This window comes from Pipistrellus kuhlii, unplaced genomic scaffold (genome assembly GCF_014108245.1).
Source record: "Pipistrellus kuhlii isolate mPipKuh1 unplaced genomic scaffold, mPipKuh1.p scaffold_m20_p_11, whole genome shotgun sequence".
Taxonomy (NCBI): Eukaryota; Metazoa; Chordata; class Mammalia; order Chiroptera; family Vespertilionidae; genus Pipistrellus; species Pipistrellus kuhlii.
This window is the reverse complement of record NW_023425416.1, coordinates 20,354,591-20,381,247: the sequence shown is the minus strand read 5'-3', so window position 1 is coordinate 20,381,247 and position 26,657 is coordinate 20,354,591. Positions and strand designations below refer to the sequence as shown.

Sequence of the window (26,657 nt, the reverse complement as noted above, 5' to 3'; positions counted from 1 at the left end):
CAGTCCTCCCTCAATGCACAGCATCAATACCCATGTGGGTTGTAAGAGGATTTCTGCCTTTGCATTACTTGGTAATATTTTGTTTAAATAAATTTATGTCATGGATTAATATAGTTTGTGAGCTGAACTGCTTACTTGGCAAGCAGGGGGAAACGAACAGGATTTTAAGAAATCTGGTGTGAAATCAGTTTTTAGAATGAGGGTGTATGTGCCTGGGGTTGTGAAACTGGACTCCAAAAGAAGCACCTTGTTTTCCATCTCCCCAAGGCCACTTCCCAATTGGGACACTCCATCTGCAACCAGAGTTCTCCCTCTCCTCTGGAAAATGACAGTGCCTACCACAGGGTGGTGGGGCAAGAGGATGTATGGGGGAGGCTGCACAGTGCCTGGTGTGCAGCACCGCTCAGCTCCATGAGAGCAGACTCTGCGCCCCTGATGGGCATGTGGCACATGGGAGGCCCTCAGTGAAAATGTGTGGAATCAACAAATGAATGATAATACAGTCATTTGTTATTCTTCACAGATTCCATGTTACTTATTATATTCTACTTGCTGAAATTTGTTTGTAACCTCCAAATCCACACAGCGCTTTCTCAGTCATTGTAAACATGCGCAGAGCAGTGAAAATGTTGAGTTCCCCAGTCCACACGTTCCCAGCTGAGGCCAGACAAGGTGTCGCTCTGCCTTCTTATCTTAGCTCTCATATGTAAACAAGTACGCTGTTTTGCAGTCCACTTGGTGCCACGTTTCTTTTTCTTATTTTTGCACTCTTTGTTGGTTATTTTTCTATTTTAAATGACCCTATGCTGTCTAGTGTTCCAAAGCCAAGAAGGTTGTGATATCTCTGATGGAGAAAATGAGTGTGTCAGATGAGCTTTCTTCAGGTGTGAGTTATAGCACGGCTGACCATGAGTTCAATGTTAATGAGTCAACAGTAGATATTAAATAAGGTGTCTTTACACAGAAACATAGATAAAACAAAGTTATGTGTTGGTAAATTGATGAAAAGGCTGTGAATAGAGGTTTGCAGGAACCTAACCGTGTATTTCCCCTAGGAACAAGGTTTCAGTATTCACTAATTCAGTTTTGTAGAACATGATTACTGCAAACAATGAAAGTTGACAGCAATAGTTATATGATTATTATTGTTTTTATTATCCAAGGTCAGAGAGTTTTAAAAACAAAACGAGAAGCAGAACCTCTGGCTTTCTGGACATTGTTGTCACCTTTGCCTCAAGGTCTTGTTGGCAAAATGGAAACTGTGGAAGGTTATCTCTACCAGTCTGTTGTGGTACCTGAAATTTCACCATCAATTCTTTTGTCTTAGAGAAATTCTGCTAGTTCTCTAACAGATGGAAAATACCCTTGAATAGGTGAAGTGGGAGAGAGATCCTAAGTCATCAGTCAAACAATTTATTCATGTCTCCTCTCATCCCCTCTCTTTTCATCTGTATCTCCATCTATCCACTTATCTGTCTCTTTAGCCATCCTTATATCCATCCTCCACCTATCCATCCATCCATCTACCTACCAACCCCTTCACCCATGCAGCCCTTTTACCAGATTCTCTCTGAACACCAATTCTGTGACTGTCTCTGTGGGATAAAACAGTAAGTCTCAGTTTTCTCCCCCGTAGAGCCTCCAGTGTCCTGGAAACAGCACAGCTATGAGGCCACATTTTCCCTATGCTCTGAGGGCCACACTGAGGGAGGTGTTCACAGCTGGGCTTCACAAGCAGAAAGAATCTACTGCCCCTCACCCTGAGTTCTTCATTCCAGCTCTTGCTGTGTGTGCTCAAGCAAGCCTGCTCCCCTTTGGACTCAGTGCACCCATCTGTGATATGGGCAGATTGGTCTAGATTCATGTTTCCCAGGCTCCAGTCATTCATACACTTCCCTCCACACCTGTAGATTAGATCACCTGCACTAGAAAGTACTTAATGTCTTTATTCAAATGAGCTCACTTTTTTTTTTAACCTAAATAAATTTTAGAATGAAACCTTACTGCTACCATAATGGGAAAATATCGTAATAACTGTTATAAATAAAAAGTAACTGTAAATTGTTAAAAAGGAGGCAAACTGCTAGTGTGGTTAAATTCTGGGTAGACATTGCTTCGTACTAGTGTGATTAAATCCTAGGTAGACAATGCCTGTTCTTGGTTAGGAGAGAACTTAGCAAGTATTGGAGAGGTGGTAAAAGTCACCTCGGACTCTCCCCTGGGAGCGTTTTCCCTGCAGTGTGCCTCAATATCCTGGAGTGATGGTGGGGATGAGGGTCTGAGTATAGATGCCACTTCTGTGCAGGAGGGGAAACATTGCCCAGGAGGAAGCTTCGGTTCACATTCTGTCCTGGCTCCTCCCTTCCGAGCCCTTTGCATGTGCCCTGGGCCTGACCCTCCTGAGAAGTCACACCGCTCCCGTAGGCCTCACAGAAGGGTCAGGAGGCCGTGAGCCAGATTCTGTAACTCAAACTGGGTGGTATCTACTTCAAATCCTGACTGAGGAGGGAAACCAATATGGAAATCTGAAGCCAGCCCATCGGTGCTTAGCAGGCATCAGGTGCAGCCCATCACTCAGAGGGCTCTGACCTTCTCTGATTTTACCTTCAGCCACCAGACGTCTCCATCCTGTCTCTATCACCCCTCACCCAGGGTCCCTAAAGCCCATGACAGTATAGGGTCCCCAGTGTGATCTTTCTGCATTTCCCTGTGGCATTATCAGGTTTGATCAGAAAACAGTATGTCTCTTAGATATGCCAGTGCCTGAAGTGTCTCATAACTCTTCGTGCCTCTGGAAGGCAGGTGATCTGGCGGATGGAGCCAGAAGGTTCGGGGTTTGGATTACCTAGTGTTCTGATGGCTCCCTGCGTGTCCTCACCTCTGGGTTTGGGGGGTTGCTGAGCCTGCTGCAGCAACACTAACATCAAGGGTATTATTTACTTGAAAAAAATGTTCCATTTTGGACTCAGATTTCAGAAGGATATTTGAAATACTAAAGCTGCTGCCAACTCTGTTGAGAACAAAGAGGCCTTGGCTCCAGCTGGGGCCCATAGCATGGAGGGGTGGTCTTTGCAGCCCTCAGACCACACTCCCAGATCTGAACAGCCAAGTCAGAGAAGCCCCTAGCGGGGAAAGGTTAAAAACACAGCTTTTGGTTTTGCCTTAGGAATTGCTTTTCCTCTCCAGGTAATAGGTATATTCTCTCATGCAGTTCTTACAATTCCGATCTTCCTTTCTTCCTTCCTTTTTTTCTTCCTTCTGTCCTCCCTCCAGGCTGGTGTTTAACTAACTGGCATGGTCAGGAGAGCACTGTAGGTTATTTATAGCTTGTGGCCCTCTTGGTACACGCCATGGCCATACTATTTATCAAATATGCTAAATATTCAAAAATATTTATTGAGCACACACTGTCAAGCCCTGGGACACCTCAGTGTCCAGATATGGTCCCTCCCTCAAATACTTGTGGTCCACTGCAGGAGACTTACCCCCGACTGCAGCGCAAGGATTGTTGTGCTGGAGATCCAGACATGGTGGCTGCTGTGGGAGCTGGAGGGAGGTGCCCTCCAATCTTGGCCAGAAATGAAGCAGATATTTTGGAAAAGTTACCCAGAGAGTAAAATTCCACACCCCAGACTTTCATTAAATCCCCTATTGACAGAGTGGGAAGGTACCTGTGAGATCTTTGAAACTAGTGTTCCCTCCCAAAGTGGGTTCTGAGGAATGCTAGTTTTGTGGTGTGTCAATAGACATTACTCAAAGAAATGTTTCAAGGTCAAGGTAGTTTGGGAAATGCTGAGTCAAGCAAAGAAACTAAGCTGGCTTCTATGTTGCAGGACTTAGCAGGGCCTTGATCTATTTAGTCATTACTTTCTGAAATCTACTAGGAAGGCAATGGCTCCAGCATGAAACACGGTGCCGTGTTCTCAGGAGCCTCTCAAAAGACTAGTGCTCCCCGGTATCACCTGGGAAACTCTAGTCTAGTCCAAATCCCTTGTTCACAGATAAAGGAAACTGAGGCCGAGAGAGCGGCTGGCACTTGCCCAATATTTTACAGGAAGCAGGGGGCCAAGCTAGGACTAAAACCCAGGCTCCTTCCCTGCATAAAGGCTCTTTAGGGTGTGTGGTTTGGGCTTTGAGTGCTAGTGGCACCTGAGAAGAGTGAGATCCATGTGGACTGAAGCAGTCCTGGAAAGATTCCTGGAGGAGGTGGGATATGAGCTGGATAGCCTCAGGCCCCTGGTTGCATTGACTCGGGACTTTGTTGTCTAAACAGTAATACCACTGCAAATCAGATGTACACTCACTGATGCCCAGTCTGCCTGGAAAGGACTTCAGGATGGGCAAGGCTTCCCACCAGGGAGAGATTAGTCCCTGAACTCACAAAGGATGCAAGCACTTGCAAGTACATTTTCCAGGTCCTCTCTTCCTGGAAGCCTTGCCTGACTGCACCGGAGCCTCTAAGTCAAAAATGATCTCTCACCCAAATTCTTGCCCTGGGTGTCATTTTATTGTGAGTTTTGTTTTTAGCCAATGTGAGAGCAGAGCTGGTGCTTTAGTCTTCCTTTTTACAGTAATGTTTATCAGAAATTTACTGCGTGCCAGGCACAGCACTCAGTGTTTCTCCTTCTCTTTACCTTCTCCACTCAGTCGCTGTTTCTAACCTCATTTTATGGAGGAAAAAACTGAGGCTCAAGGAGGTTGAAGTGACTTGCTTGAAAACATGGACCAGTAAGTGATACAGAGACTTGAACCCAGGCCTTTGTGTCTCCTTAAGTGTCTGGCTTGTGAAATTGGACAGAATGGAGTCATGGATAACCTCACAAGCATCCTGCTGTCCCTGGGGCAGTGATCTGAAGCCTGGCCTCTCCTGTGTCTATAAGGCTGGAGTTGGGGCTCTTGCCCAGTGACAAGGCTCCATGCTCAGCACTGTCTTAGCTTGTTGGCTGTAAGAGGATCCAGGGTGTGAGTCCTTCTGCACCTGCAATGTAGAAGGGCAAGAATCAGACTGACAGCTGTCATGGCCTCCAGGCTCCCAGACCCACTGCCCCTATATCTGACTTCTCCAAGACCTTTAGGAGTCCTGATTTCACCCTCCCTCGTGTCGCTCTAGAACTTCTGATGCTGGGGGCCCAGAAGTTTTTCCACTGATTACCCCCATCTCAATCCCTCACCTTTATTTATGGGCAGAAAAACTTGGACCCAGGGTTCACAGCTGTTGTCCGTGTGGATGAAATTTAACAGTGGTGACACCCAAGAAGCAGCCTGCCTTGGTTTAGGCCAAGGGCTGGGGTCTTCTTTCTTCCATAATTAAAAATTCACCAGTGAAGACAGATTGCTCATCAATCTTTCATCCCAACAGTTCCCGCTGGGGAAGAAAGGGGCACTGGCCTCACTGCCCACAGCCCAGGACCTTGCTCATGTGTGTGAGCTCAGGGCCTGGTGTGTGCAGCAGGAAGGCCCACTCAAGCTAGGAAGGTCCCTTGAATATCACAGGGTGTGTGTGACAGCTGGTCAACGCTGAGCTCTCTGCCTCCCATAAACTGAGACGTCAGGAAGAGGCCCACAAAGGGTCAGAAAGTGAGTGTGTGGAGCAAAAACAGTCAGGAGGCATCTGAATAGCCACATGGCTAGTCCTATCCGATTGACACTAGGCGAGATGCACACTTGAAGTTGCTAAGAGAGTATATCTTAAATGTTCTCACCACAACAAAGACATGGTAATGATGTGATGTGATGGAGGTGTTAGCTAACACGATGGTGGTAATGACATATAATGACCCGATCATTACTAAGTATATCAGGTCAATACATTTTACACCTTAAACCAGTGGTTGGTAAACTCATTAGTCAACAGAGCCAAATATCAACACTACAGCGATTGAAATTTCTTTTGAGAGCCAAATTTTTTAAACTTCTTCTAAGGCCACTTTTTCAAAATATTAATAGACTCTCCCAAGCTGTAGTATTTTGTGTAAGAGCCACACTCAAGGGGCCAAAGAGCTGTATGTGGCTCGCGAGCCGCAGTTTGCCGACCACGGCCTTAAGTGAACACAATGTTATATGTCAGTTGTGCCTCAACAAAACTGAATATATATATATATATATATATATATATATATATATATACACACACACACATATATATATGTGTATACACACACACACACACACACACACACATACACATACACACACACTCCATGTTTTAGCCAAGTGGAAAAAGTTAATACAAACAAGCAAACAGTAGGATAAGGTATTGGAGGACCTCAGCATAGGGCCAGCCTGGAGAAAGCACCCTCATTGGCAATACTAGTTACTACTGCCAATGATATTGCCTCTGCCTCAGAACTCACCGACTGTGCTGGTCTAAGGATGTTAGGTAACTTCTCAGGGACTGAATTTGCTCATCGATAACACGGGAATCTTAACAGTGCCTGCCTCAGGAAGTTGGGGTGAGGTATGAGTGAACTGGGGATCCCTTGATGTTGTAAAATCGAGTAAGCCCAGCCTGACATCAGTCACATGACACAGCCAGGCCCTCCTGTGTCCTGGGCCAGGAGGAAGAGGCAGCTTGGCGGACAAAGCACTGGCTCTGTCACTATCCACTGTGTGGCCTGTTTGAGTTCCACTCATTTCCTGGCCTGTTTTCCCCTCTGACCAAAGTAGGTACCAGAGCAGATGATCTCCTGGGTCACTTCAGACTCTGGGTTCCGGGAAACCCTGCACGTGGTTGCCTCTTGTCAGGCTAGTGCTTTTCCCAGAAGAGATTTGGGGAGGGGAGCCCTCCACTGGCCACTTTGTGTGTCCTGTGACCAGTGTCAGCCTCGTGCCGGCAGCTGTGTACCTGGACCTCTGGGAACTGGGGCTGAGCTGTCTTTCCCAGAATGGAACAGCCTGCCTCCACAGTGAGAGAACTTTGAAGGGCGTCTAGTGGAAGAGAACAGGCAGAGGCAGTGAGGGGGACTCAGGACCGGGCTAAGCTCCCAATGCTGGGGGCCAGGGCTGAGGCAGGCACTGGGGGATATGGCAGAAAAGTGGAGTTCAGGCCAGGTGAGCAGGACAAAAGCTCGCACCAACTAATAGGCCTTGGACTAGAACTGAGCTCCTGACACTTGGGAGGACCTGGTTAGCCTTGCCTTGGGGTCTGAGGCTCCTGTGGGTGAACTGTGCTGGGCATCTGCCATTTGCCCCTTGAGATTCACTCTCTACCCTTTCTCCCCACTGGAAACCGTTCTCTCCCCCCATCCCCTTCCAGACTAGGGGTGGTAGCAAAGGAACCCTCACTTCTCCTCTCCTGCCCAGGTCTTTGTCAAAATGTCCTTTATTAAACACTCAGGACCCTGTCTGATTCATCTCCACAGCTGCAGAGCAGGAATATTGGAAAGAGACCCTGGAGAGGGGGCAGCAGGGCTCCCCATCCAAGCTTTGTCTGGAGTCTTCCCCGATCTTCTTTCCCTGTATTTCTCCAAGGCGCAGTCCTGGCATTCTCCCTGCACATTTCTCAGTTTATGTGTCTGGAGCAGGAAAAGGGAAGGGAGGGGTGGGAGCCCAGGCAAACCCAAAAGGTGAACATGCTGGGCTTCCAGGTCAAAGGCAGACACCAGAGCAGGGGCTGAACTCCAGATAGGGGCCAGAGGGAGATGGTGGCAGGTTGGGATAGAGGAGCATTTGTGGGTCTTCAGAGGCAGCCCATGTGGATCCAGCCCTGCAGCATCCTGCTGACACAAAGCCCAGAGGTGCAGCTCTCCCCAAGGGATTCAGAAAGTGAGACTAATGCATGAAATCCCTTGGTTTCTAAATACTGGGATCAGTTCAAGTATGAAAATTTCAACCAAATATTAAGTTTGAAATAGCCAGATCTGGATCCCTGGCCGCCAGTTTGTGGCCTATAAAATACAAGCCCCTCTGATGGGCCTTTCTGATCTCTTTTGCTTGTAGGTTTCCCACACCTGGAGCCAGACTGAGAGCAGCCCAGGAGACAGGTGAGTGTTTGAGCAAGACCCTTGGTTCACTTGGAAGGACTCAGGATCCTTACCCACAGTTGTGTGCACATTTCAGCGTCGTTAATAGCCCCAGAGCTGTTAGTGGTTTGCAAAAACACCTGTCTGTGCAGTTAGCCACCCCTATCTTCCCACCCCTGCTGCTCTAACCACCTTTCCAATCCTGGAGCTCTCAGCAGCCACTCCCAAAAAACCGTGGGCCTGCAGGTAGCAGGGAGGAAGAGGGAAGCGCCAAGCTGATTGGAAGCTGCAATTTGAACATATTGTATTTCCCACGTGTATGACTTCTACCCTTTCCAGTCCCCACAGAGCCTCGGTGTTGTCATCTTTACTTCGGTGTGATATCTTTCCAAATAGAGGTGCACTCGGATTAGTACATGTCCTTTTGAGATAAAGAGCAATATTTCTGTGCAGACTGGCTATCATACCAGTCATTCATCCTTTACTATCTTTTAACACCATCATGGAAATTTTGTTTGTTTGGGGAGGGGGTACTTGAGAAGGAGGAGTAATGTGTCCAGGGCCTGAGTCCAGTCTGGGAGCATGAAGAGGCCTATCCCCTGGGAGTTTAATGACTGTTGAGTCCATCCATTTACAAATGAACATTTGGGGACACAGCTACCCCTCCCCTCCCTAGCCTGGGGCACTTCCTGGGAGTTCTGCCAGTGGCCCAGGGCTACTATTTCCCCAGCAACGTCTAAGAAATTGTCCTTCACGGTGTGTGCTTGTGTGGACCTGGCTTCATTCCTAGATGGAATAAGCTTGCTCCCATGTTTGATAGAATAGAGCCTTCCCCAACCAGTCCCCTCCCCATGACCTGTCATAGCACCCAAATTGCCACCATCTGTGTCACTCCTTAGGAGCAGATGAGAACACTTTAAAAGCTTCCTTTAAAATGTCATCTGTAGGTTAGTAGTGGTTATTTCTAACTTATGAGAATATGAGCAATTTTGGTTTTCTGTTTTCCAAGTTTTATGTAATAAGTATGTGTTATTTTACTCCTCAACCCCCACCCCTGAATGCTATCTGAAGTGATCCAGCAACCCATGGGCACGCATGTCCATTGTAGAAATTATCGGACCAGATGAGCCCCAGCAGATAGCAGGGTTTGGGGATCTGGGACATGGAACAGGTAACTTTTGATGGAGAAGTAAAAGGTGATACGAGGGAAAGATTAAAGATCTATCAAAAGTGAATATGGCCTCCTCCTCTGATTTTCCCGTGGTCATATGTTAAAGAGACAGATTATTTTCTGAAAATAATGTAGCCTTGGTTTGTCCCTTTGTTAAAGTGCTTATCACCTCAGAATATAATTGTTTCTCCTTCTCCACACTCTGCTCCTCCAAGAGCCGGGGCCCTATCTACACTGCATTTCCAGGGCTCAGCAAGGTGTTAATTGTATGGGAACTTGTATTTGCTGAGTCCCTGCCCCATGACAGGCACAGAGCTAAGGGTGTGATGGGAATCTCTTTAGTTCATCCTGAGAGCAAGACAGAATGCTCCTCCCCAGGTAAGGAGACTAAGGCCCAGGGAAGTGAAGCAGTTTGCCCAAGGTCACAACTGGTGAGAGGCTGGATAGGAACCCATGTCCATCTGACTTTAAAGACCTAATTTTTTCCAACACATGCCTGTGAAAGCAACGTCACTTTTTAAAAAGGTTGGAAAACAGATAACAACTGGTTCGCAGTTTTACGTCCTTCTTACCACAGGGTTTTATTCTTTCTCTCTTTATCTATCTATGCTTGCTCTGACATGCTACTACATTCTTCTCTAGGCTGTCACACCACCGTGGCTGCTCTCAAACAGTTAGTGCGTCAGTGAGAATTTGTGATCCAGAGGAGCAGGTGGAGCATCACCTGGTGGGGTCAGGTGGGGTCAGGTGGGCCTTGTCGGCTCATGTGCCTGTGAGGCACACACCAGCCTGCCTCCTCCCATCCCTGCACACCAGTGCCTCATGTTGCCAGTGAGATCAGAAGGTGGAACAGGACATCTGAGCTGGATCTGGGAGCCATCCTGGAGTCGTCCTGTCCCCACAGACCCTGTCCTACGGTAGTGTGTGTAATGGTTAAACTCTTGGCCGTAGAGCCAGGCAAAACTGACTTTCAGTCCTGACTGCTTCATTCCCAAACTGTAGGTAGCCTTGGACAAGTGAGTACTTCTCTGTACCTCAGTTTCCCAACCTGTAAAACGCATACCCACTCCATCGGGTATTGTAATTATAGCCAGACCGCCTCCTTCCCTTTCCTTTCTAAGTAACCAGGCTTTAACCTGAAGGGCAACTTTGTCATAGCCAGGGATGGATATCACTTTCTGGAATTGACTATAGCCATATAGTGTAGGTTTTCTTTGTTCTTCCTTTTGTATTTTTTAAAAAATATGTCTAAAATTATTACATAGATTCTAGGGAGCTTTTAATGTGTGTGATTAGAAGTTGTTACACCCCCAGAGTGGCATAACTTTATAGAACATTTTAAGAATTTAAGAAAGTTTTCTCTTTCAAAATGCAAGTAACCAGTAATTCCACTTTTAGTGAATTTGCCCTGAGGAAATAGCCCAAGGCAAGGGTTGTTTATAGCAGCATTGTTTTTATCAGTGAAAAATGGGGAATAGCAGGGATTGGGGATGCCTCTTACAGCACATGCAGATAGTGGAAGGTTCTAGAAAGCCATTGTATATGATGGTTGAGATGAATTTTTAATAACTTATGGGGAAATATTCAGATTTCAGTGATAAATTAAAAGACAAATTGCCAAAATTAATCCTAACTGCATTTTTAAAAATAGGTACAAAGGACATTAGTAAGCAAAGTAGAAAAAGGAGAGAGAGAATGAGAGGCTGGGGGAGTTATTTTCTTCTCTGTGCTTTTCTGCATTTCCTATGTCCCACAGTGGGGTGTTCACTGTGAAATTATTATCACAAAGAGTAGTTAGAGTTAAGAAAAATTCTCTGCCATGTGCGTGTATGTGTGCCAGTCAGCAACATATATTGGCATTTTCCACTCAAAAGAGGTTTTTTTTTTCTCAAAACTTTTTTTTATCCAAAGCCAATGCCAATATCATGTGGTCTTCCATCCCTAGAACTGTCTTTGGAATCTGTATGAGTTTGCTAAGGCTGCCATAACAAAATGCCACAGACTATGTGGCTTAGGTGATAGAAATTTATTTTCTCACAGTTCTGGAAGCTAGAAGGCCAAGATCAAGGTGTTGGCAAATGTGGTTTCTTCTGAGGCCCTTTTCCTTGGCTTATAGATAGCTACCTTCTCCCAGTGTCCTCACATGTTCTTCCCTTGTCTGTTGTCTGTGCCCTAATCTTTCCTTGTTTTGTTTGTTTTTTTATAAATTCAACTTGGTATAAGTTGAATTCTTTTTTTTAATATATATATTTTTTATTGATTTTTTACAGAGAGGAGTAGAGAGTTAGAAACATCGATGAGAGAGAATCATCGATCAGCTGCCTCTTGCACACCCCCTACTGGGGATGTGCCCGCAACCAAAGTACATGCCCTTGACCGGAATCGAACCTGGGACCTTTCAGTCTGCAGACCACAGCTCTACCACTGAGCCAAACCAGTTCCGGCTAATTTTTTCTTCTTATAGGGTCACCAGTCATATTGGATTAGGTCCATCCTAATGACCTCATTTTACCTTATCACCTCTTTAGAGACTCGTCTCCAAAAACAGTCACATGCTGGGCTGCTGGAGTTAGTGCTTCAACAAATGAATTTTGGGGTCACAACTCGGCTCATAATAGGGCAGCCTGTCTACTTCTGGTGACTGTGGCTATCTGTTTTGCAGAGCACAGAGCTTGAAGCCTGAGTAGGAGCAGGGGAATGTAAATGAAAAAGACATTGTCCCTGCCTAGGGGACCCCAGGGAGGTATAATACAGACACCTAATGCAAGGGGTACACCTCCTCTCTCCAGCAGGACCCAGAGCAAAAGTATAACCCTTCCTGGCTGAGCCCGTTCATCACCAATTGGCTGCTGAAGGTTAGAGCAAAAGAGTCCAGCCCACAAAAATTAATTTTACTAAGAAAATCTCACACACTTCTACTATGCTAAGAAGTAGTGAGATAGCTATAAACAATTAAATTACTCAAATGGACTTCAAAAATAATTTTTCTTAGCATAACTCAAAAATGATTTTGACATAAAATCAATGGTGAAGAGAAGGAATAGGATGAGCAAGTCAGGTATGGAAAGTTGTGGTTGTTGAGTTAGTGGAAGCATTGCTGATTATGTCAGTGGGTAATGAAAGAAAAAGTCACTGAGAGTGAGAGCAATAGGTAGAAGTTGAGGCAGGCATCCAGTGACAAGCAGGCACCTTAGATTTAAGGTGAAAGGTAATAGGGAGCCACAGCAGGTTCTTGAGCAAAGGTGGAACAGAATGAGAACAGATCTAAGAGAGACTGCAGTAGAAAAATCTAGTTAGGAGGCTTTACAGAAATCCTGGGATGAGGTGCTAGATATATAAGTGGCACTCCAGAGGGAGATTTGGGAAGATGTTATTAGTACTATTTCATTTTTCTGGGCCTTTTTCCATGCCTTTTCCTCTAATCACCCTCAACCTGGTAAACTCCTAAGCACCCTTTAAGGCCCCAATTTATGGAGCCTCTCTGCCTTGAAGCTTTTCTTGACCTCCTAGGAAGTCACTCCTTCTCTTGGGCTTCCTCCAGTTAGAGCACTGGCATACCATATTATGGGGACCTGTCTACACGTCCTCCTGTTTGCTCTGGGCCTCACTCAGCTGAGAAGTGGGTGCTCAGCAAGTGTCTGTGGGGCAAGATTGATGATGTAAGGGAAACCAGTGATTGGGTATAGGTAGGTTGAAATATGATTCCAGGGTGAGTCTATAAAATTTTACAAATTATAGAATTCCTATTATGAGTGTGGCACTGGTAAGAGAGGAGTAAGCAAGGTCCCTACCCTTGTGGAGCTTACAGCCTAATAGGGAAACAGATGATAACATAATAATTATAACGTGATGAATGCTAGGAAGCCAGTAGGCTATGAGAGCTTAATAGTGGGGGAGGATGGTAGAGACAAAGAAGGCTTCCTTAAAAAAGCACTTATTTATGATGAAAATGGCTTCCAATTGTCCATCCACTTGAGTAGGGAGTTCATAGATGTTAGATGATGGATCACAATGGAGGTGAGAAAAAGGGAAGCCAAAAAGGGCACAGCCTGTGCGAAGGTCCTGCAGTGAGTGAGAAGCACCGGAAACACAGAAACTGAGCTTCACTAAGGAGCAAGGGGGGAGGCTGCTGAAGGAAGGAGGACAGCATCGTAAGGCCACTGTTGTCAGGAGCACTTAGATTTTAACCTAAGAGCACCAGGAAGCTACTGGAGGGCTGTAGTCAGGGAGTGATAGGAATAGATTTCTGTCTTAAAAGACTTCCCTGGCTGCTGCGATGGAAAGGGTCAGTTGGGACTCTGATGCAGTTGTTCAGGTGAGAAATGGTGCTGGCCTGGATTCGGTGGTTGTGGGTAGTGAGAAGTGGACCAAACAGAATGACAGTCAAGATGTGGGCAAAAAAGGAGAGTTAAGAATGACTCCAGGTTTTGGATTTAGGTGAGGGCAGAAAGGAGGACATTCACAGAGATATTTGGGGGTTGCCTTTGCCAAACTCACTTCATGTTGAGCCACAGTAGTCCTATGTCAGCCCCTCAGAGGGGTTGTGGCTCACATGGACCCCAGCAGGTCAGTGGACAGGAATGGCAGGACCTCTCAAAGTCTAGGGAGGTGAAGATGCCACTGGCCTGAGGCCCAGTGTCAAGGCCCAGGCTGGATCCCAGGACTGAGCCCAGGCTCTTGGAGTTGTAGAGGGGATGGGTCATTGAGAAAGCTTGGCCCCACAATACATGATAGCTTGGTTTTCAGCATTTTCCTCTGATTCAGCAAAATCTCTTCTCTCAGAACCTTTCCTGGGAAACTGACAATTGATCGTTATTCCTAGAGATTTGCTTGGTACTCACTTTTTATTTCTTGCTCAAATCTCCTAGGACTTCCTGCCCCGGTAGAGGTTCACTAAATAACATCTGATGGGTGAGCTCCATCTGCTTCTCAGATAACTCTGGCAGTGACTCTGGGACACAGGCTAGGAGGTGTTAGCATTCTCCCATTCTGCAGGTAACAAAACTGAGGCTCATAGAGAGGAACCATTTGTCCAAAGTCATCCAGAAATGGGAGAAACAAGAGTAAACCCCAAGTAAGGGATTTCCATGTCCAGTGCATTTTTCTCAATTGTGTTTTTTGTCTTTAATTTCTTAGTAACTTTTGATGTAAATGGTCTGCCACATTTTGCTTGCATAGCATCTGTTTGTTACCTGCTAACAAAGCATGTTTTTTGAAAGAGTTTAAGCTTTATAGTCCTATTGTGATTCCTTCCACATCTATGTAAATAAGCCTATAACAACCAGCTGCAAGCAAGAGATTCCATAAGATACTAGATCATTTGTATGAAAGCTTTCCCTGCACCTGGCCAGTTTCCTTGGCAGCATATATTTATTCATTTGACAAATATTTATTAAGTTAAGTACTGGGAATACAGCAGCAAACCAAGTGGCTGTGGCCCTGTCCTCATAAAGCTGCAATTCTACTAAGGGGGATGGATGATAAGCAATTACAGTCACATATAATTAATGCCATGGAGGCTCTCGGGGAGAATAAAGCCAATGAGAAGAGAGAAAGGAGGGGAGGGGCGAGAGGGTGGGAAGGGAAGACCTCTCTGAGGAGGTGGCCTTTAGGACTAGAATGAAAGGAATGAGGACCTAGAACATTCCAGGAAAAAGGAAAAGCATAGCCCTAAGGCAGGTGAAGGGTTGGGCTGTCTGGGGAATATGGAGGAGCCAGGATGGCAAGAAATAGAGCAGGGAGCAAGTGGTAGGAGGTGAGGTCAGGGAGGGAGATGAGTTGTCAGACAGATAGTGAGGACTTCACTTCATTTCAGGTGGGATGGGGGCATGTGAGAATTCAGGCAGGGGAGTGACTCGGGCTGGCTTGCCTTAACGGAAGCCCCTTGGGCACATGACTGGAAGCATGTATCTTCCATGAGCCCTTGAGAGGGGCAGTTTGGAGAGAGGAAAGCACATCTCTTGAGCAGTTGCCATGTGCCAGTCCTGTGCCCAGAGCTTTGTGGGCACTACTTCACTTGAGACTTGCACCACTTCTGAAAGGGGTGAGCATCCATCACTCTCTCTATTTCACATGCAGGCAGACCGGGGCTCAGAGAGGCCAAGTAACTTACCCTGGATGACCCAGTCAATAAGCACCCAGAGCAGGATGGGAAGCGGTGTCCATAGGACCGCAAGCCTCAGTCAAGAGTCTGCCTCCTGCTGCCGGGTATGCACACCTCAGTCTGTGAGGCTGGTGTGACACTGATCCTGAGCTAGTCTCTCAGCCGCTCCTTTCTCCTTCATGTTTTTGCAACCCTAGGGACCTGCTTTCCTCCAATGCAGCTCACACTGGACTCCACTTTGGAAATCCCTTGGGCAAATCTTGGGAAATTCCAAGGTCCTGGAAATGCCCCTAAATGCGGCCACTCAAAAACTAAGCAAAGAATAATGAGAAGCTTTAAGAGTCCAGAGGAAAGAACTGATTGGTCAGGGCTAGAAGGAAAGCTTGGGCCAGAGCCTAGAATAGTGGAATCTTTTCCTAAGATTGGGTCCATAGATAAATAGATGAGAGAGACATAAAAAGGTCAAAAAGAGGGACAGGGAGAAACAAAGGAACCAGGAATGGTCAGAGAGGGTAGGCTGAGTCACAGCTTTTTCCAGACCTATAATGAATCCATGGGGAATGTGAGATGACATCAGAAGCAGCACAGTGGGGGGTTGGGAGGGAGGGAGCTAGGTTGGTTGAGGAGTGACCTAACACTGTGGGGTCATTCACTGTCTGGCCATGAACTCACCCATGAACAGACTAAAGGCATTGTAGTGTCCCAGTGATATTCACCTCTCAGCCCTGAAACATCAAAAGACACTGAAATTGCAAGTGAGTTCTGCTGTTCATTATGTTGTGAATTTTATACTGATTCCCATTAAAACAAAACCAAAAACCTGGTAGGCAAAGGAGTTAACTCTCATAGGGTTCACCTTCAGCTACCTGGTGAACTCCCTCTGCAGCCCCTCCCCTTGCATAGGCAGTCAGAGGGCCTCCCTCCACGCTATCCAGTGACATTTTTGTGTTGGCAAATGGTTTACGTCCGCCCTCACCAGTGACCTTTAGTTATATGGATGTGTGTGTTTTTTTAATTTAGTTTAGTTCTTTAATTTTCTACCTCATTTTACACAAACTTGCAAAGATCCCAGCTTCAGCCAGGCGTGCCAAGGAGGCTTGTAGTAGCAGGACTGATCAATGCCGAGAGGCTGCTTGCGGCTGCCAGAGCCGCAGTCCTGGGTGGGGGTGGCTGCGGGCTCTGCAGCAGTGGCTCTGTCCGCCTCTGATGCTGGCAGCCAGAGCTCCGGACAGCTGCTCGCTCTGCAGAAGAGCCCAAGGCACGGAGAGATTTGCTCCTCTGTCAGCACTGGTCCAGGACACACTTAGAAGGGTAAGTGAGGGGCTGCAGGTGCTGTGGACAATGGAGACTGGGAAGGAGCCATGGGCTCTGGGACTTCTAGAAAAACAAAGCTGATAAAGCTGTTGCTGCTGCGGTTGAAGGAGGAAATAGCTCAAGAGCTATTCCTGGTGATTCTATGAAGTAGCAGCAGGACTTGGCTCTATCTGCACTTGAGGTGGCCCAGAATTCTGGGGAAGGAAGGTTGCTATTGGCTTGCACCCAAAGCAAGGCGGTTATAGGACTTCCCTGAAGGAACTGTGCTCCTTCCCTCATTCTTTGCCAGGACCATATACATGCCAGGTTCCCTGCTGGGTATGAGGGGGTTCGAGGAGTACGAGAATGAGGCCTCTACCTAGAAATACTCTTAGTCTTGCCAGGAGGATTTTGTTTAGATAGCTGTAGTGTCATGTGATGTATGAAAGGAGACGGTCTGTCTAAGTCAGGAAAAGATTAACTGGGCTTCGGAGTGCTAGAGAATATACTACAGATGAGGGGCCATTTGGGTTGGGTCTCAAAGATTGAGTAGGAGTTCCTATGTGATAATGGGCTCATCAGGCCTGAGTAGAAGCTATGGAAAGTTAGCAGAAGAGTCCGATGGGGTCCTATCATGAAAGGCTCCAAATGCCAGGTAAAGGAGTTTGGACTCAGTCCTGCAGGTAGGTGAGAGGCATTGAAGACTTTAAAACAGTGGTGTGACATGGTCATTTTGCATCTTAGAAAACTCAGTCTGGCTATAGCATAGACGGATGAGGAGAAATACTGGAAGATCCTGAAGAGAAAAAATGTGACTTCCAAGTCATGGAGACCAAGGCTTTAGACTGAGACCGTGGAGTCAGGAGGTGGGAACAGAGGGCAGCACTGTTCTTTTCTGAGGTTGAGTGGCAAGGCTGGTGAAGGATCTACTGTGAGGGAAAAGGAGGGCAGGGCCCTGGGTGGGCGATAGGGCCTCTTGATGAGAGGGGACATGAAGGAGGGAGGAGCAGGTGGAGGGGGAAAGGAAGTAATGAACTCCATGGGGAAATCTCTGGTGGATCCTAGTCAAATCAGGATTCTTATTACTCCACATGTGAGCAATGAACTTGTTATATCAGCCATCAGTCAGACAGCAAGGTCTTACCCTGCACCTACTGTGTGCTTAGCTCATATTGGGAATCATACTGAGTACAAATATGAAAAAGAAGTGTCACATCCCCATTGTGGGCATATTTTCCAAATTTTGAAAGGGAATGCAACTGTGCAGAGCCTAAGTTTGAAGTTGGGCATTTGAAATGACCTCATGTCTTGGCTAGATGCCAGGAGACCCTGGACAGGGTGGCAGAGAGACAGGGGAGGGGTGACTAGAGACTAGTTAATTGAACATTGCCTCTGCCCACCATTGACCCTTCTCCTAGGAGGCCAGAGATTCTGCTTGGCTTTGGAAAAGGCCCTCAGGTTAGTAGAAAGCCCCAGTGCTGGAAGTGTGGGGGATCTCCCAGGTCAAAGTAATCAGGACAGACAATTTTATTGTACTGTGCTGGGCATTACCCTGTCTGGACATATTCAATCCTCACACAGAGGATCAGAGAGGCAAAGCATCTAGCCAGTGTCATACAGCCAGTGCATAGTAGAACTGGGTTCTTGGGCAAGCCTGGCCAACTTGGGGGTAGGGTTTCTCCTTTCCCTATACTGACCACCATACTAGTGGTACGCTTCAGTCTCCGGGTGAATTGTGACAGTACATATAAAAACAGTATGAGCCCTAACTGGTTTGGCTCAGTGGATAGAGCATCAGCCTGAGGACTGAAGGGTCCCAGGTTCGATTCCAGTCAAGGGTTGTGGGCACATCCCCAGTAGGGGGTGTGTAGGAGGCAGCTGATTGATGTTTCTAACTCTCTATCCTTCTCCTTTACTCTCTGTAAAATATCAGTAAAATATATTTTAAAAATAATAAATACAGTATGACATTAGTCCCAGAATTATTGAAATAGAGGGATGTGTGCGTGTGTGTATAGACTTCTTCATCATACTTACATTTATTCTGCACCGGCTATGTGCCAGGTCTTGGAGATATAGCAGTGACTGAGACCAACAATGTCCAGGTTCTTAGGGAGTCGTGGGTGGGCATAGGGGAAGGCCTTTTACATAAGCAGATATATACAAACACAAGCACACACATAGGCATGCCTTGGTGTTCTAAACCAATGTTAGGAGAATAGACACATTCACCTCACCCAGACATACACAGATACATGCCCCCATGCTCACACACAATATCCACCGCTCTGTGCACACCTGTTCACCCACAGGAGTTAACTAAAGAGAGGAACCTAGAACTATAGCCTGATACAGTAGCAGGAGGATTTGAAGTGCTGCCTGCCCTGCTTCTCCACAAAGGCCATCACAGGATCTCAGTGCAGGCTCCCATATCCACCCCCCTCCTCCCACCAGTCACAGTTGAGCTCCTAGAGTTAGATGGTGCAGACTGCAGCTTTGCCCAGGGACTCTGCTGAGAGTCGTCATCACCATCTTTTAAACATGGGCATAGGCGCTTGGTGTGCATAGTCTCCAATCACCTTTATTCCAGCCCTGGAGGTGGATACAGTTGTTAACCTCCGTTTTATAGGTGAGGAAATCAAGGCTTACAACCTGAGAAAGCCAAACAAAATATACCTGGGGACTGCAGTCTGCAGCCTCTCGTGGACATCTTGTCTAGGGTCTCATTCAGCTCGAATGACAGCCTGGACTTGAACCTTGAACTCCTCCACTGGAAACAGCAGCCCTGGGCAAGGGCTGCTCAGGATGACCTGGATGCCAGGGGGCACTTTGGACAGTGGAGTCCTGACATCTTTCCTGTCACTTTCTGAAAAGCTGAGACCTCCCGAGACATGGGCACTTCTTTCCTGACACTCCAGGCCTGGTTCCTGGAGCCACTGTCCAGTTTCCTTCCAGCATGGCCCCTTTGGACAATGGCTTATCAGGTGAGAAGAAAGAACTCTGAGCCAGACAGAGAGGCAGAAGACTACTGCCCAGGGTGGTGATCAGGCGAGCTTTGCACTCCCCACCACACTCCAGCCTGTCTCTCCACCATACAATGGGGATAATAATTGTATTCCACATTGGGTTCTTTTGAGTGTTAAATAAGTTTGCACATGTGAAATACTTAGCCCAGAACTTGCACACAGGCCAACACTGTTGTTTTGATACTGCCCATCCACCCACTAGTGATTTCCAATGGGCCCGTCTGGTGGAGGAGTCAGTGTATTGTGCTTTAGAGAGATGGGGGAAGCTCACTTTCTAACGGGGAGATGGAAGTATGAATAAACAAGGGTGCTTGGTAGATGTTTCCTTATCAGACAGGGTGAGGAAGGAGATTCCAGGAAGAGGAACCAACAGAGGCAAAAGGTCAGGGCAAGAGCAGTCAGATGCACTGGAGAAACTAGACATGGAACAGGAAGAGCAGGTTCTAATATCCACAGGACCCAGACACATGGGTGTAAGGCAGTATAGAGGGGTGGGAACTGTGGCCAACTGGAAAGTTCTTGCTGGCTCTAGGCAATTGTTGTGAAGGAAAGCTGGCCCAGCATTGCCAGGTCTTCCAGGTTTTGAAGAGATCCCAGGAACCTAGTTTTTTATGTGAAATCTCATAACTTTGAAACATGGGGCCAACTCTAGGGAAGCCAAACAAAATATACCTGGTGACTGCAGTCTGCAGCCTCAACTGTAGACCCTAGCAGTGGGGTGGATGGTGGGTGGTGGCACCAAAGGAAATGTAGCTGTGGTTCCAGACTCTACGTTGTGCCGACAGGCTGGGTCTGACACTTGGGGCCAGGACCTGCCATATAGGTGATGCCTAATCCACACTTGCTCTACAGATGAGTCATGGGATTTGTACTTTATTTGGAAGGCCAGGGGATAATCTGAGGTTGGGAGCAGAGGAGTGAGGTAATGGGAAGTTTGTCTTGCGGCTATCACTCCACATGCCACAAGGAAGCTGGCTTGGAGGGGGGCTCAGATGACAGGCAGAAAGGCGGGTCAGGATGCTTAACAGGACTCCAGGCAGAAGGTCATACTGCCCAGGACCAAGACTATTGGGTGAGAGGAGAGGAGTCCAATCTATGCAGAGATGAACTTGGAGAGTGCAGGAGAGGAGAGGCCAGGGTGTGCCAGCAGCTCCCTGACTCACCTGGTGACCCAGTGGCGCTTCTCACTAAAGTAAGGAATTGGGGATGAGAAGTGTGCAGAGGCAATGAGAGGAGGGATGGTAAGTCTGGTTTGGCCAAGTTAAGGTTAGATGCCCATGGGACACCCAAGGAAAGATGTGTCACTGCCAAACATGCAGGTCTCAAGAGAAGGAAGGCTGAGGACTCAAAGTCACATCCCCATCTGGTTCTCACTGGCTCTCCAGGGACCCCTAAGCTCATTGTGCTCTGTAGTCTGAGTTGAGAAGTTTATTTCTTGGGTTTTGGTTTGTGTTTTGTTCCTAGAAAGGCTGAAGAGAGAGAAGGTGGATTGATCCTTAGTGCCAGAACAGATATGTGTGAACACATCAACTCTGATAGACTCTCCCCACATATGGGCAGCTGGTTGTGGGTTACCCAGCCCCGACAGTTACTACATAATAATACCTTATTCCCAAAAGCCAGTCTCTGAGCCTGGCTATTCTGAACTCTTGCAATGGGATTTTACCTGCCCTTGAAAGAAGAAAAGGATTTGCTAAGCAGATTGATGGTTTAGCAAGCCCACTTAGGAAAGCAGGCTTTTAGCAGCAGCATTTGCATTCCAACAATGAGTGTACAAATTATAAATGATTTCTTGTCTATTTTTAAAGCAGTTTTAAGACTTCTCTTCTGCTGTCAAGAGTGTCACTGAGTGTACCAAGGATATTCACAAGAAGCCTGTGCTCCTTTTGGGAAAGAAAGGAAGGGAGGGAGGGAGGGAGGGAGGGAGGGAGGGAGGGAGGGAGGGAGGGAGGAGGAGGGAGGGAGGGAGGGAGGAAGGAAGGAGGAGGAAGGAAGGAAGGAAGGAAGGAAGGAAGGAAGGAAGGAAGGAAGGAAGGAAGGAAGGGATTGTTCTATTAGAGCAGTGATTTGCAACTGGTGTTCCACAAGAATTTTTCAAACATGCAATACCTGACTATTTAGTCATGGGCAATTGACCTCTTTTCCCTTAGATAAAGGAGGGGGAATGTCCAGCCCCGGGCCATATAAGGCTCTGAAATCATTTAGTCTGGTCCTGCCAAAGCATTAGGAATCAGTTAATTAAATGTTTGACCGAATATAGCAGGCTAATTTTTAAATTGATAATTTTGTATGGTCCAAGAATGATGTTATAAATATCCAAAAGGCCCTTGGCAGGAAAAAAGGTTCCCCACCTCTGCTTTAGATTATTAAATAACAAAATGACAACAGCCAACACAGCAATAGCTGTCTGGTATGAATGGATTAAAATTGTACCCTTCTTTTTGGTCAAATTGGCATAGACTATATTTTTTGGTGTCACAGAATTTTAGTAATTAGTTTATGTGTGTCATGAGATGAAAAAGGTTGAAAATCACTGTATTCGAGAACTAACATTTATTGAGCATCTGCCAAATACACCAGGCACTGTGCTAGGCATTTTAGTGTCATTTAAGGCTCACAATGGTCCCCAGAGAGGTGGCAGTTTTGTCAGTTTTTACAGAGGAAAGGAAGCGAGGCCATAGACAGTGCTGCCAGCGCAGGTATGCTCAGCTTGCAAGGACCAGGCCACCCTGGTTTGAGTTCTTTCTAAATACATCTCACGGTGACTTCTCACTAATTCAAGTTTCTGTTACTTGACCAGAGCTCTGAAATTATAGCTTCTCAAGATTTGGAGAGCTTGGAGGGTTGGGGGGGAGCAGGAGGGAATGAAAAGGTGGGAGAGGGAGCTAAGTCAAGAAAAGGACTTGTCCATCCACCCATTAGTTTAGAGAGAAGAAACAGCCGTAAAAAATGGAGATAGAGGGAGTCTCTGAAGGAAACTATCAAATATGACCTGGTTCAAATCCCAGCTTTGCCAGAAGAACCCCTCGGACAAGTTCTTACTTCTCTGGGTCTCAGTTTCTGCATCTGCAAAGAATGGAGTTTGTCCTCCATATCAGCTTTCCCCACCCTCAGTCATTTGTGTTGTGCTTCACAATTTTCACCACATCTGAAAACCACCTGCACTATTATCCACTTATTCTTTCTTTTATCCATTCATCATTTTACTTGCTTATGCTAGTTTAAAGATAAACTTCATTATGCAACTTAAATGGAATAGAAATCACTTGTCAGTCATAGAAGCTAACCATCAAATAAATACCAAAAAATAAAAATAAAAATATATTATGATGTTAAATTCTACCCATCTGTTGTGGCCTGAGGTCTACTCCCTGTCCCCATCACTACCATCTCTGTCTCTGTTAGAAGAGGAGGGGTTCAGCAAATGCCAGCAGGTGGGTGTTAAAGACACACTGGCTTTGAGCTGAGTCATTTTTCCTGGAAAGAATCAGCACAAAGAAAGGGCACTGGAACCCCAGTTTCCACATCGTGGGGCAGCGCCTCCTGAAATTCCCTCCCCAGCAGTCTCCAGGGTCTGAGGTCATGCTCTGCAGAAAGTCAGGCCAGATGTGGTTATAACGCTGCTGGCGCTGACAGAGCCTGGGGGAATCTGGGCTTGAGAAGCCCACAGAGGGGCATGAAAGAGGAGAGGAAGTAAGCAGGATTCCAGGACAGCCCCCCTTTCTGTGACCAGGTGGTGACTGTGCTTTCATGCTTCCTCCCTTTTGGTGAGGCTGGGGAGGGCAGAGCTGCTACAAGGGGCTTCAACCCAGCAGCTTCTCGGCTTTCCTGAATTGCTGCTCGAGCCTCGGTTTCTTACTCTGCCTGGTGGGAAGGACATCTGGGAGCCCCTCAAGCTTGCCCTGGGTCACCTTCAGGGTTGGGCAGCCTGTAATCCCTGTAATCCCATATTAATGAATTTATGTGCCCAGGATCAGGCTTAGTGGGGAGAAATGGAAAAACTAAGCAAGCTCCTCTCCCTCGTTGGGAGGCTAGGGGGAACCGGCAATGTTCATAATGGAGTCAGTGGTACTAAATCCCTCACCAACCCTGAGCCCCAGTCAGACTCCTCTGGGCTCTGACCAAGTTCTGGGGTTGTGGATCCCCTCTGTGGCCTTCGTTGCTGTCGTGTGAGCTTGTATGGTACATGCGTACATGCATGAGTGGATTTTCCCTGCCTTGCCTTTGATGGGCTTCGCTCAATACTGGCCTTAATAAGGAGGGAGGACAAGGAATGGGAGGGAGAGACTTGTTCTGAGCCACCAAGAGCAGACAGAGAATGTTAGATTAAAAGAATCTTAGAAACTTCATAATGTAATTTTACTCTACAACCTCTGTGGAGGTCAAATTATGACCTCCATTTCACAAATGAGGAAACCAAGGCCCAGAGAGGGAAAGGTCTAACAGCCTGTCTGGGGCAGACCTAAGCCAGACCCGGCTCCCTGACTCTGGCCCAGGCCTCTCTACTTACATTATTCTTCCTCTCAGGGGAGCTGATGTGGGTGGCTTCCATTAGAAATGCCCTGCCAAGTGGGCGTCCATTATACGGGCCTTGTACTCAGGGTTTGATCCAATCAGACTATTATCTGTGCTAATGCTAAGTATTTCAGGAGCATCTTTGCTCACACTCACCTCCAGTCGTGAATTCTATGGATACCTTCCCCTTGAGGTTGTAGCCTGTCCTTTGGCAAGCTTGACACACAAAATCTCACCTGGGCAGGAAGGCAAGGCTGCCCAGGCTCCCAGCACACATAAGAGGACTGCTCCCCCGCTTCCAGTGTGTCCTCTCTGTGTGCAACGGGACCTCTTCTTTCAGAGCATCTGGCTTGTGCAGGCTCAGAGTATGTTCAGGTCTGATTACAGAATGGACTCCTTAGCTGCTGAATAATGAGTCACAACTACTGACCCAACCGCTCTCTGGGGGACTTCTCAGTTTTGCCCTGCCCCTCACACTTCATCTAGTCTCTATCTGGCCTCCATCTGTTTTCCATGGTCACCCTGCTCATTTCAGCTCATCTTCTCAAGTCCTCCCCCACTTTGCAGGGAGGGAAGAAGTTGGCTTTCTGGTGAGTAAGGTATCTGTTGTTCCCCAGGTCCCCCTGGGACAGTTGCATGCAAGCCCTCAGAGCCCCCTGTCCAAGTCTGAACCAGAGTTGGCATGGCTTGGGTCAAGAGCAGAGAGAAGGCTGTCGATCCTGCTGATGGAGAACTAAAGCACCAATCCGTCTGCTGTTTGAAACCAGAAGCTTGTGAGTAAAGCCATAGCCGACGCCACTAATGCCACCGAGCCAGTTCCCACCATGAAAGGGCCTTTTGTTTTACTCCCTGTTTCCTGGGTGAGCAGTGATTCCATTTTAATTAAATACTCAACAGATGAGATTGAGCAAGCTGCCAGAGCCCTCTGCCCGGGGGTACAGGGGGAACGACAAAGGAGAGGTGAGAGGCCCCCACCCTGGCTGAAATTGTGAGCAGGAGCAGTGGAGCCCTGGGCAGGCAGTTCTGTGCTACCTGGTCAGCAGCTGGTTAATGTCCAGTACAGAGGAATTCACCCTGCAGGATGCCGGTTAACGGTCCTTCAGGGGTACACTTGGGAAATGAAACCAAGGACAGGAGGAAGATTTTTTCCCCCCCCACAGGCCCAGGAGGGACTCAAGGAGGGGTTGATGGAGAGCTGTGCTAGGATGGCAGGCTTTCTACCCCCTGCTGGCCCCAGCCCCTATGCTCTCTGATACCATCTTCTCCGCCTGCCACATGCTGGCTTCTTGCTCAGAAACAATCCACTGTTCAGCAAGACAGCACAGACAAAACTCTGAGGGAAAACTCAGCCCAGTTACCTTCTGATCTTACCTCCATCTTGATCCTTGTCATTGAGATTCAAATGTCTTCTCCCCCGAGAAGCCCTCCAAAATCTGGCTTAACTTCTACTACCTCACACTCTGTGTTACCTATCATGCTGAAATCATCTTGTTTGTGTATTTGAATTTTTGTATGCTAGCTTTCTCTCTCCTGTAGAATGTAAGCTCTGTGAGGGCAGGGGCTTGGTCTATTTTAGTCACTCAGTGTCTGCCACAGTTCAAGTGCTCAGTAATGATTGAATGAGTGAATACACTTAAGTAAAGCCTATTCTGCCTGATGGCAAAGACTCCACCTAAAAATGAGACATAGGGTAAAAGTCCATTGTGAACACCCTGATTCTGGGACTAATCGGCAGAGTTTCCCTGAGCCCCTGTCCTGCTCTGTGCCAGTCTCTGTGCTGGGCAGTGTTGGGGTACAGAGATGAAGCCAGCACCATGCCTACCCTCAAGGGACTGTAAGTCAAGGGGAAGACAGATACAGAATCACAGTTCAGTGGGATATAGCAGTAATGGAGGGGAGACTCTTGGAACTGACAATCAAACTGATGAGCAAGAGTCCCCTGTCAGAGAAGAGCCCACAGTTAGACGTGGAGTGTCCAAAAGGGTGGGGCCAGTTCTGAGAACCAAAGGTGAGAAATGGCAAAGCCTGGAATTGGAGGATAAGTGAAGATCTGTCTCTAAGGGGCTTCAAATGCCACACCCGGGCTCCCACTGCAATGGGAAGCCACTGAAAGTTATCAGCAAAGGCAGTGTACCAGCAGTGTGTTAGGAAGATGCCTCTAGTAGGAGCTCGGAGTGTGAACTGAGGCCTCAGAGGATGCAGGGCCTGCCTTTGCTCCCCCTGGGGAAAGGGAATATGATCCCAGGCACTCGGTCACTCTCTGAGGACGATGGTAAGTGCAGACCTCTGAGAGGGTCTGGAGGTAATGCAGGGGGCGGGGGATCACTTACCTGTTATAAGATATGCTTCCCTCTGAAAGGGATAAATGTCTTCCTAGACCAGAGGCCAAGAGGGCAAGTACCACGTCAGTGTTCTCTGGTATGATCTCTAGGCCTGAGACTTCAGGTCGTCACCTTGCTTAGTTTGTTCCAGGACTGAGAAGCCACCTCAGTAATGTTATCCTCTTGTTTAAATGCATATTGCGTGGTCAATCAACAGACACTTATTTAGGGCAGACCAGGTTTTTGTTTGTTCATTTTGCTTACTTT

The 26,657-nt window shown here is 47.2% G+C and overlaps 1 protein-coding gene across 9 annotated transcripts in view; it reads left to right on the top strand.

Annotated features, from left to right (window-relative positions):
* ATP2B2 (ATPase plasma membrane Ca2+ transporting 2) overlaps positions 1–26,657 on the top strand; it is a 363,792-nt gene that overhangs the window by 65,557 nt on the left and 271,578 nt on the right. For all 9 annotated transcript variants that reach the window (XM_036431068.2, XM_036431062.2, XM_045579174.1 and 6 more), the window contains exon 2: positions 7,939–7,982. The gene's annotated coding sequence lies outside the window, so the exon portion shown is untranslated. The remainder of the gene's footprint in view (positions 1–7,938; positions 7,983–26,657) is intronic.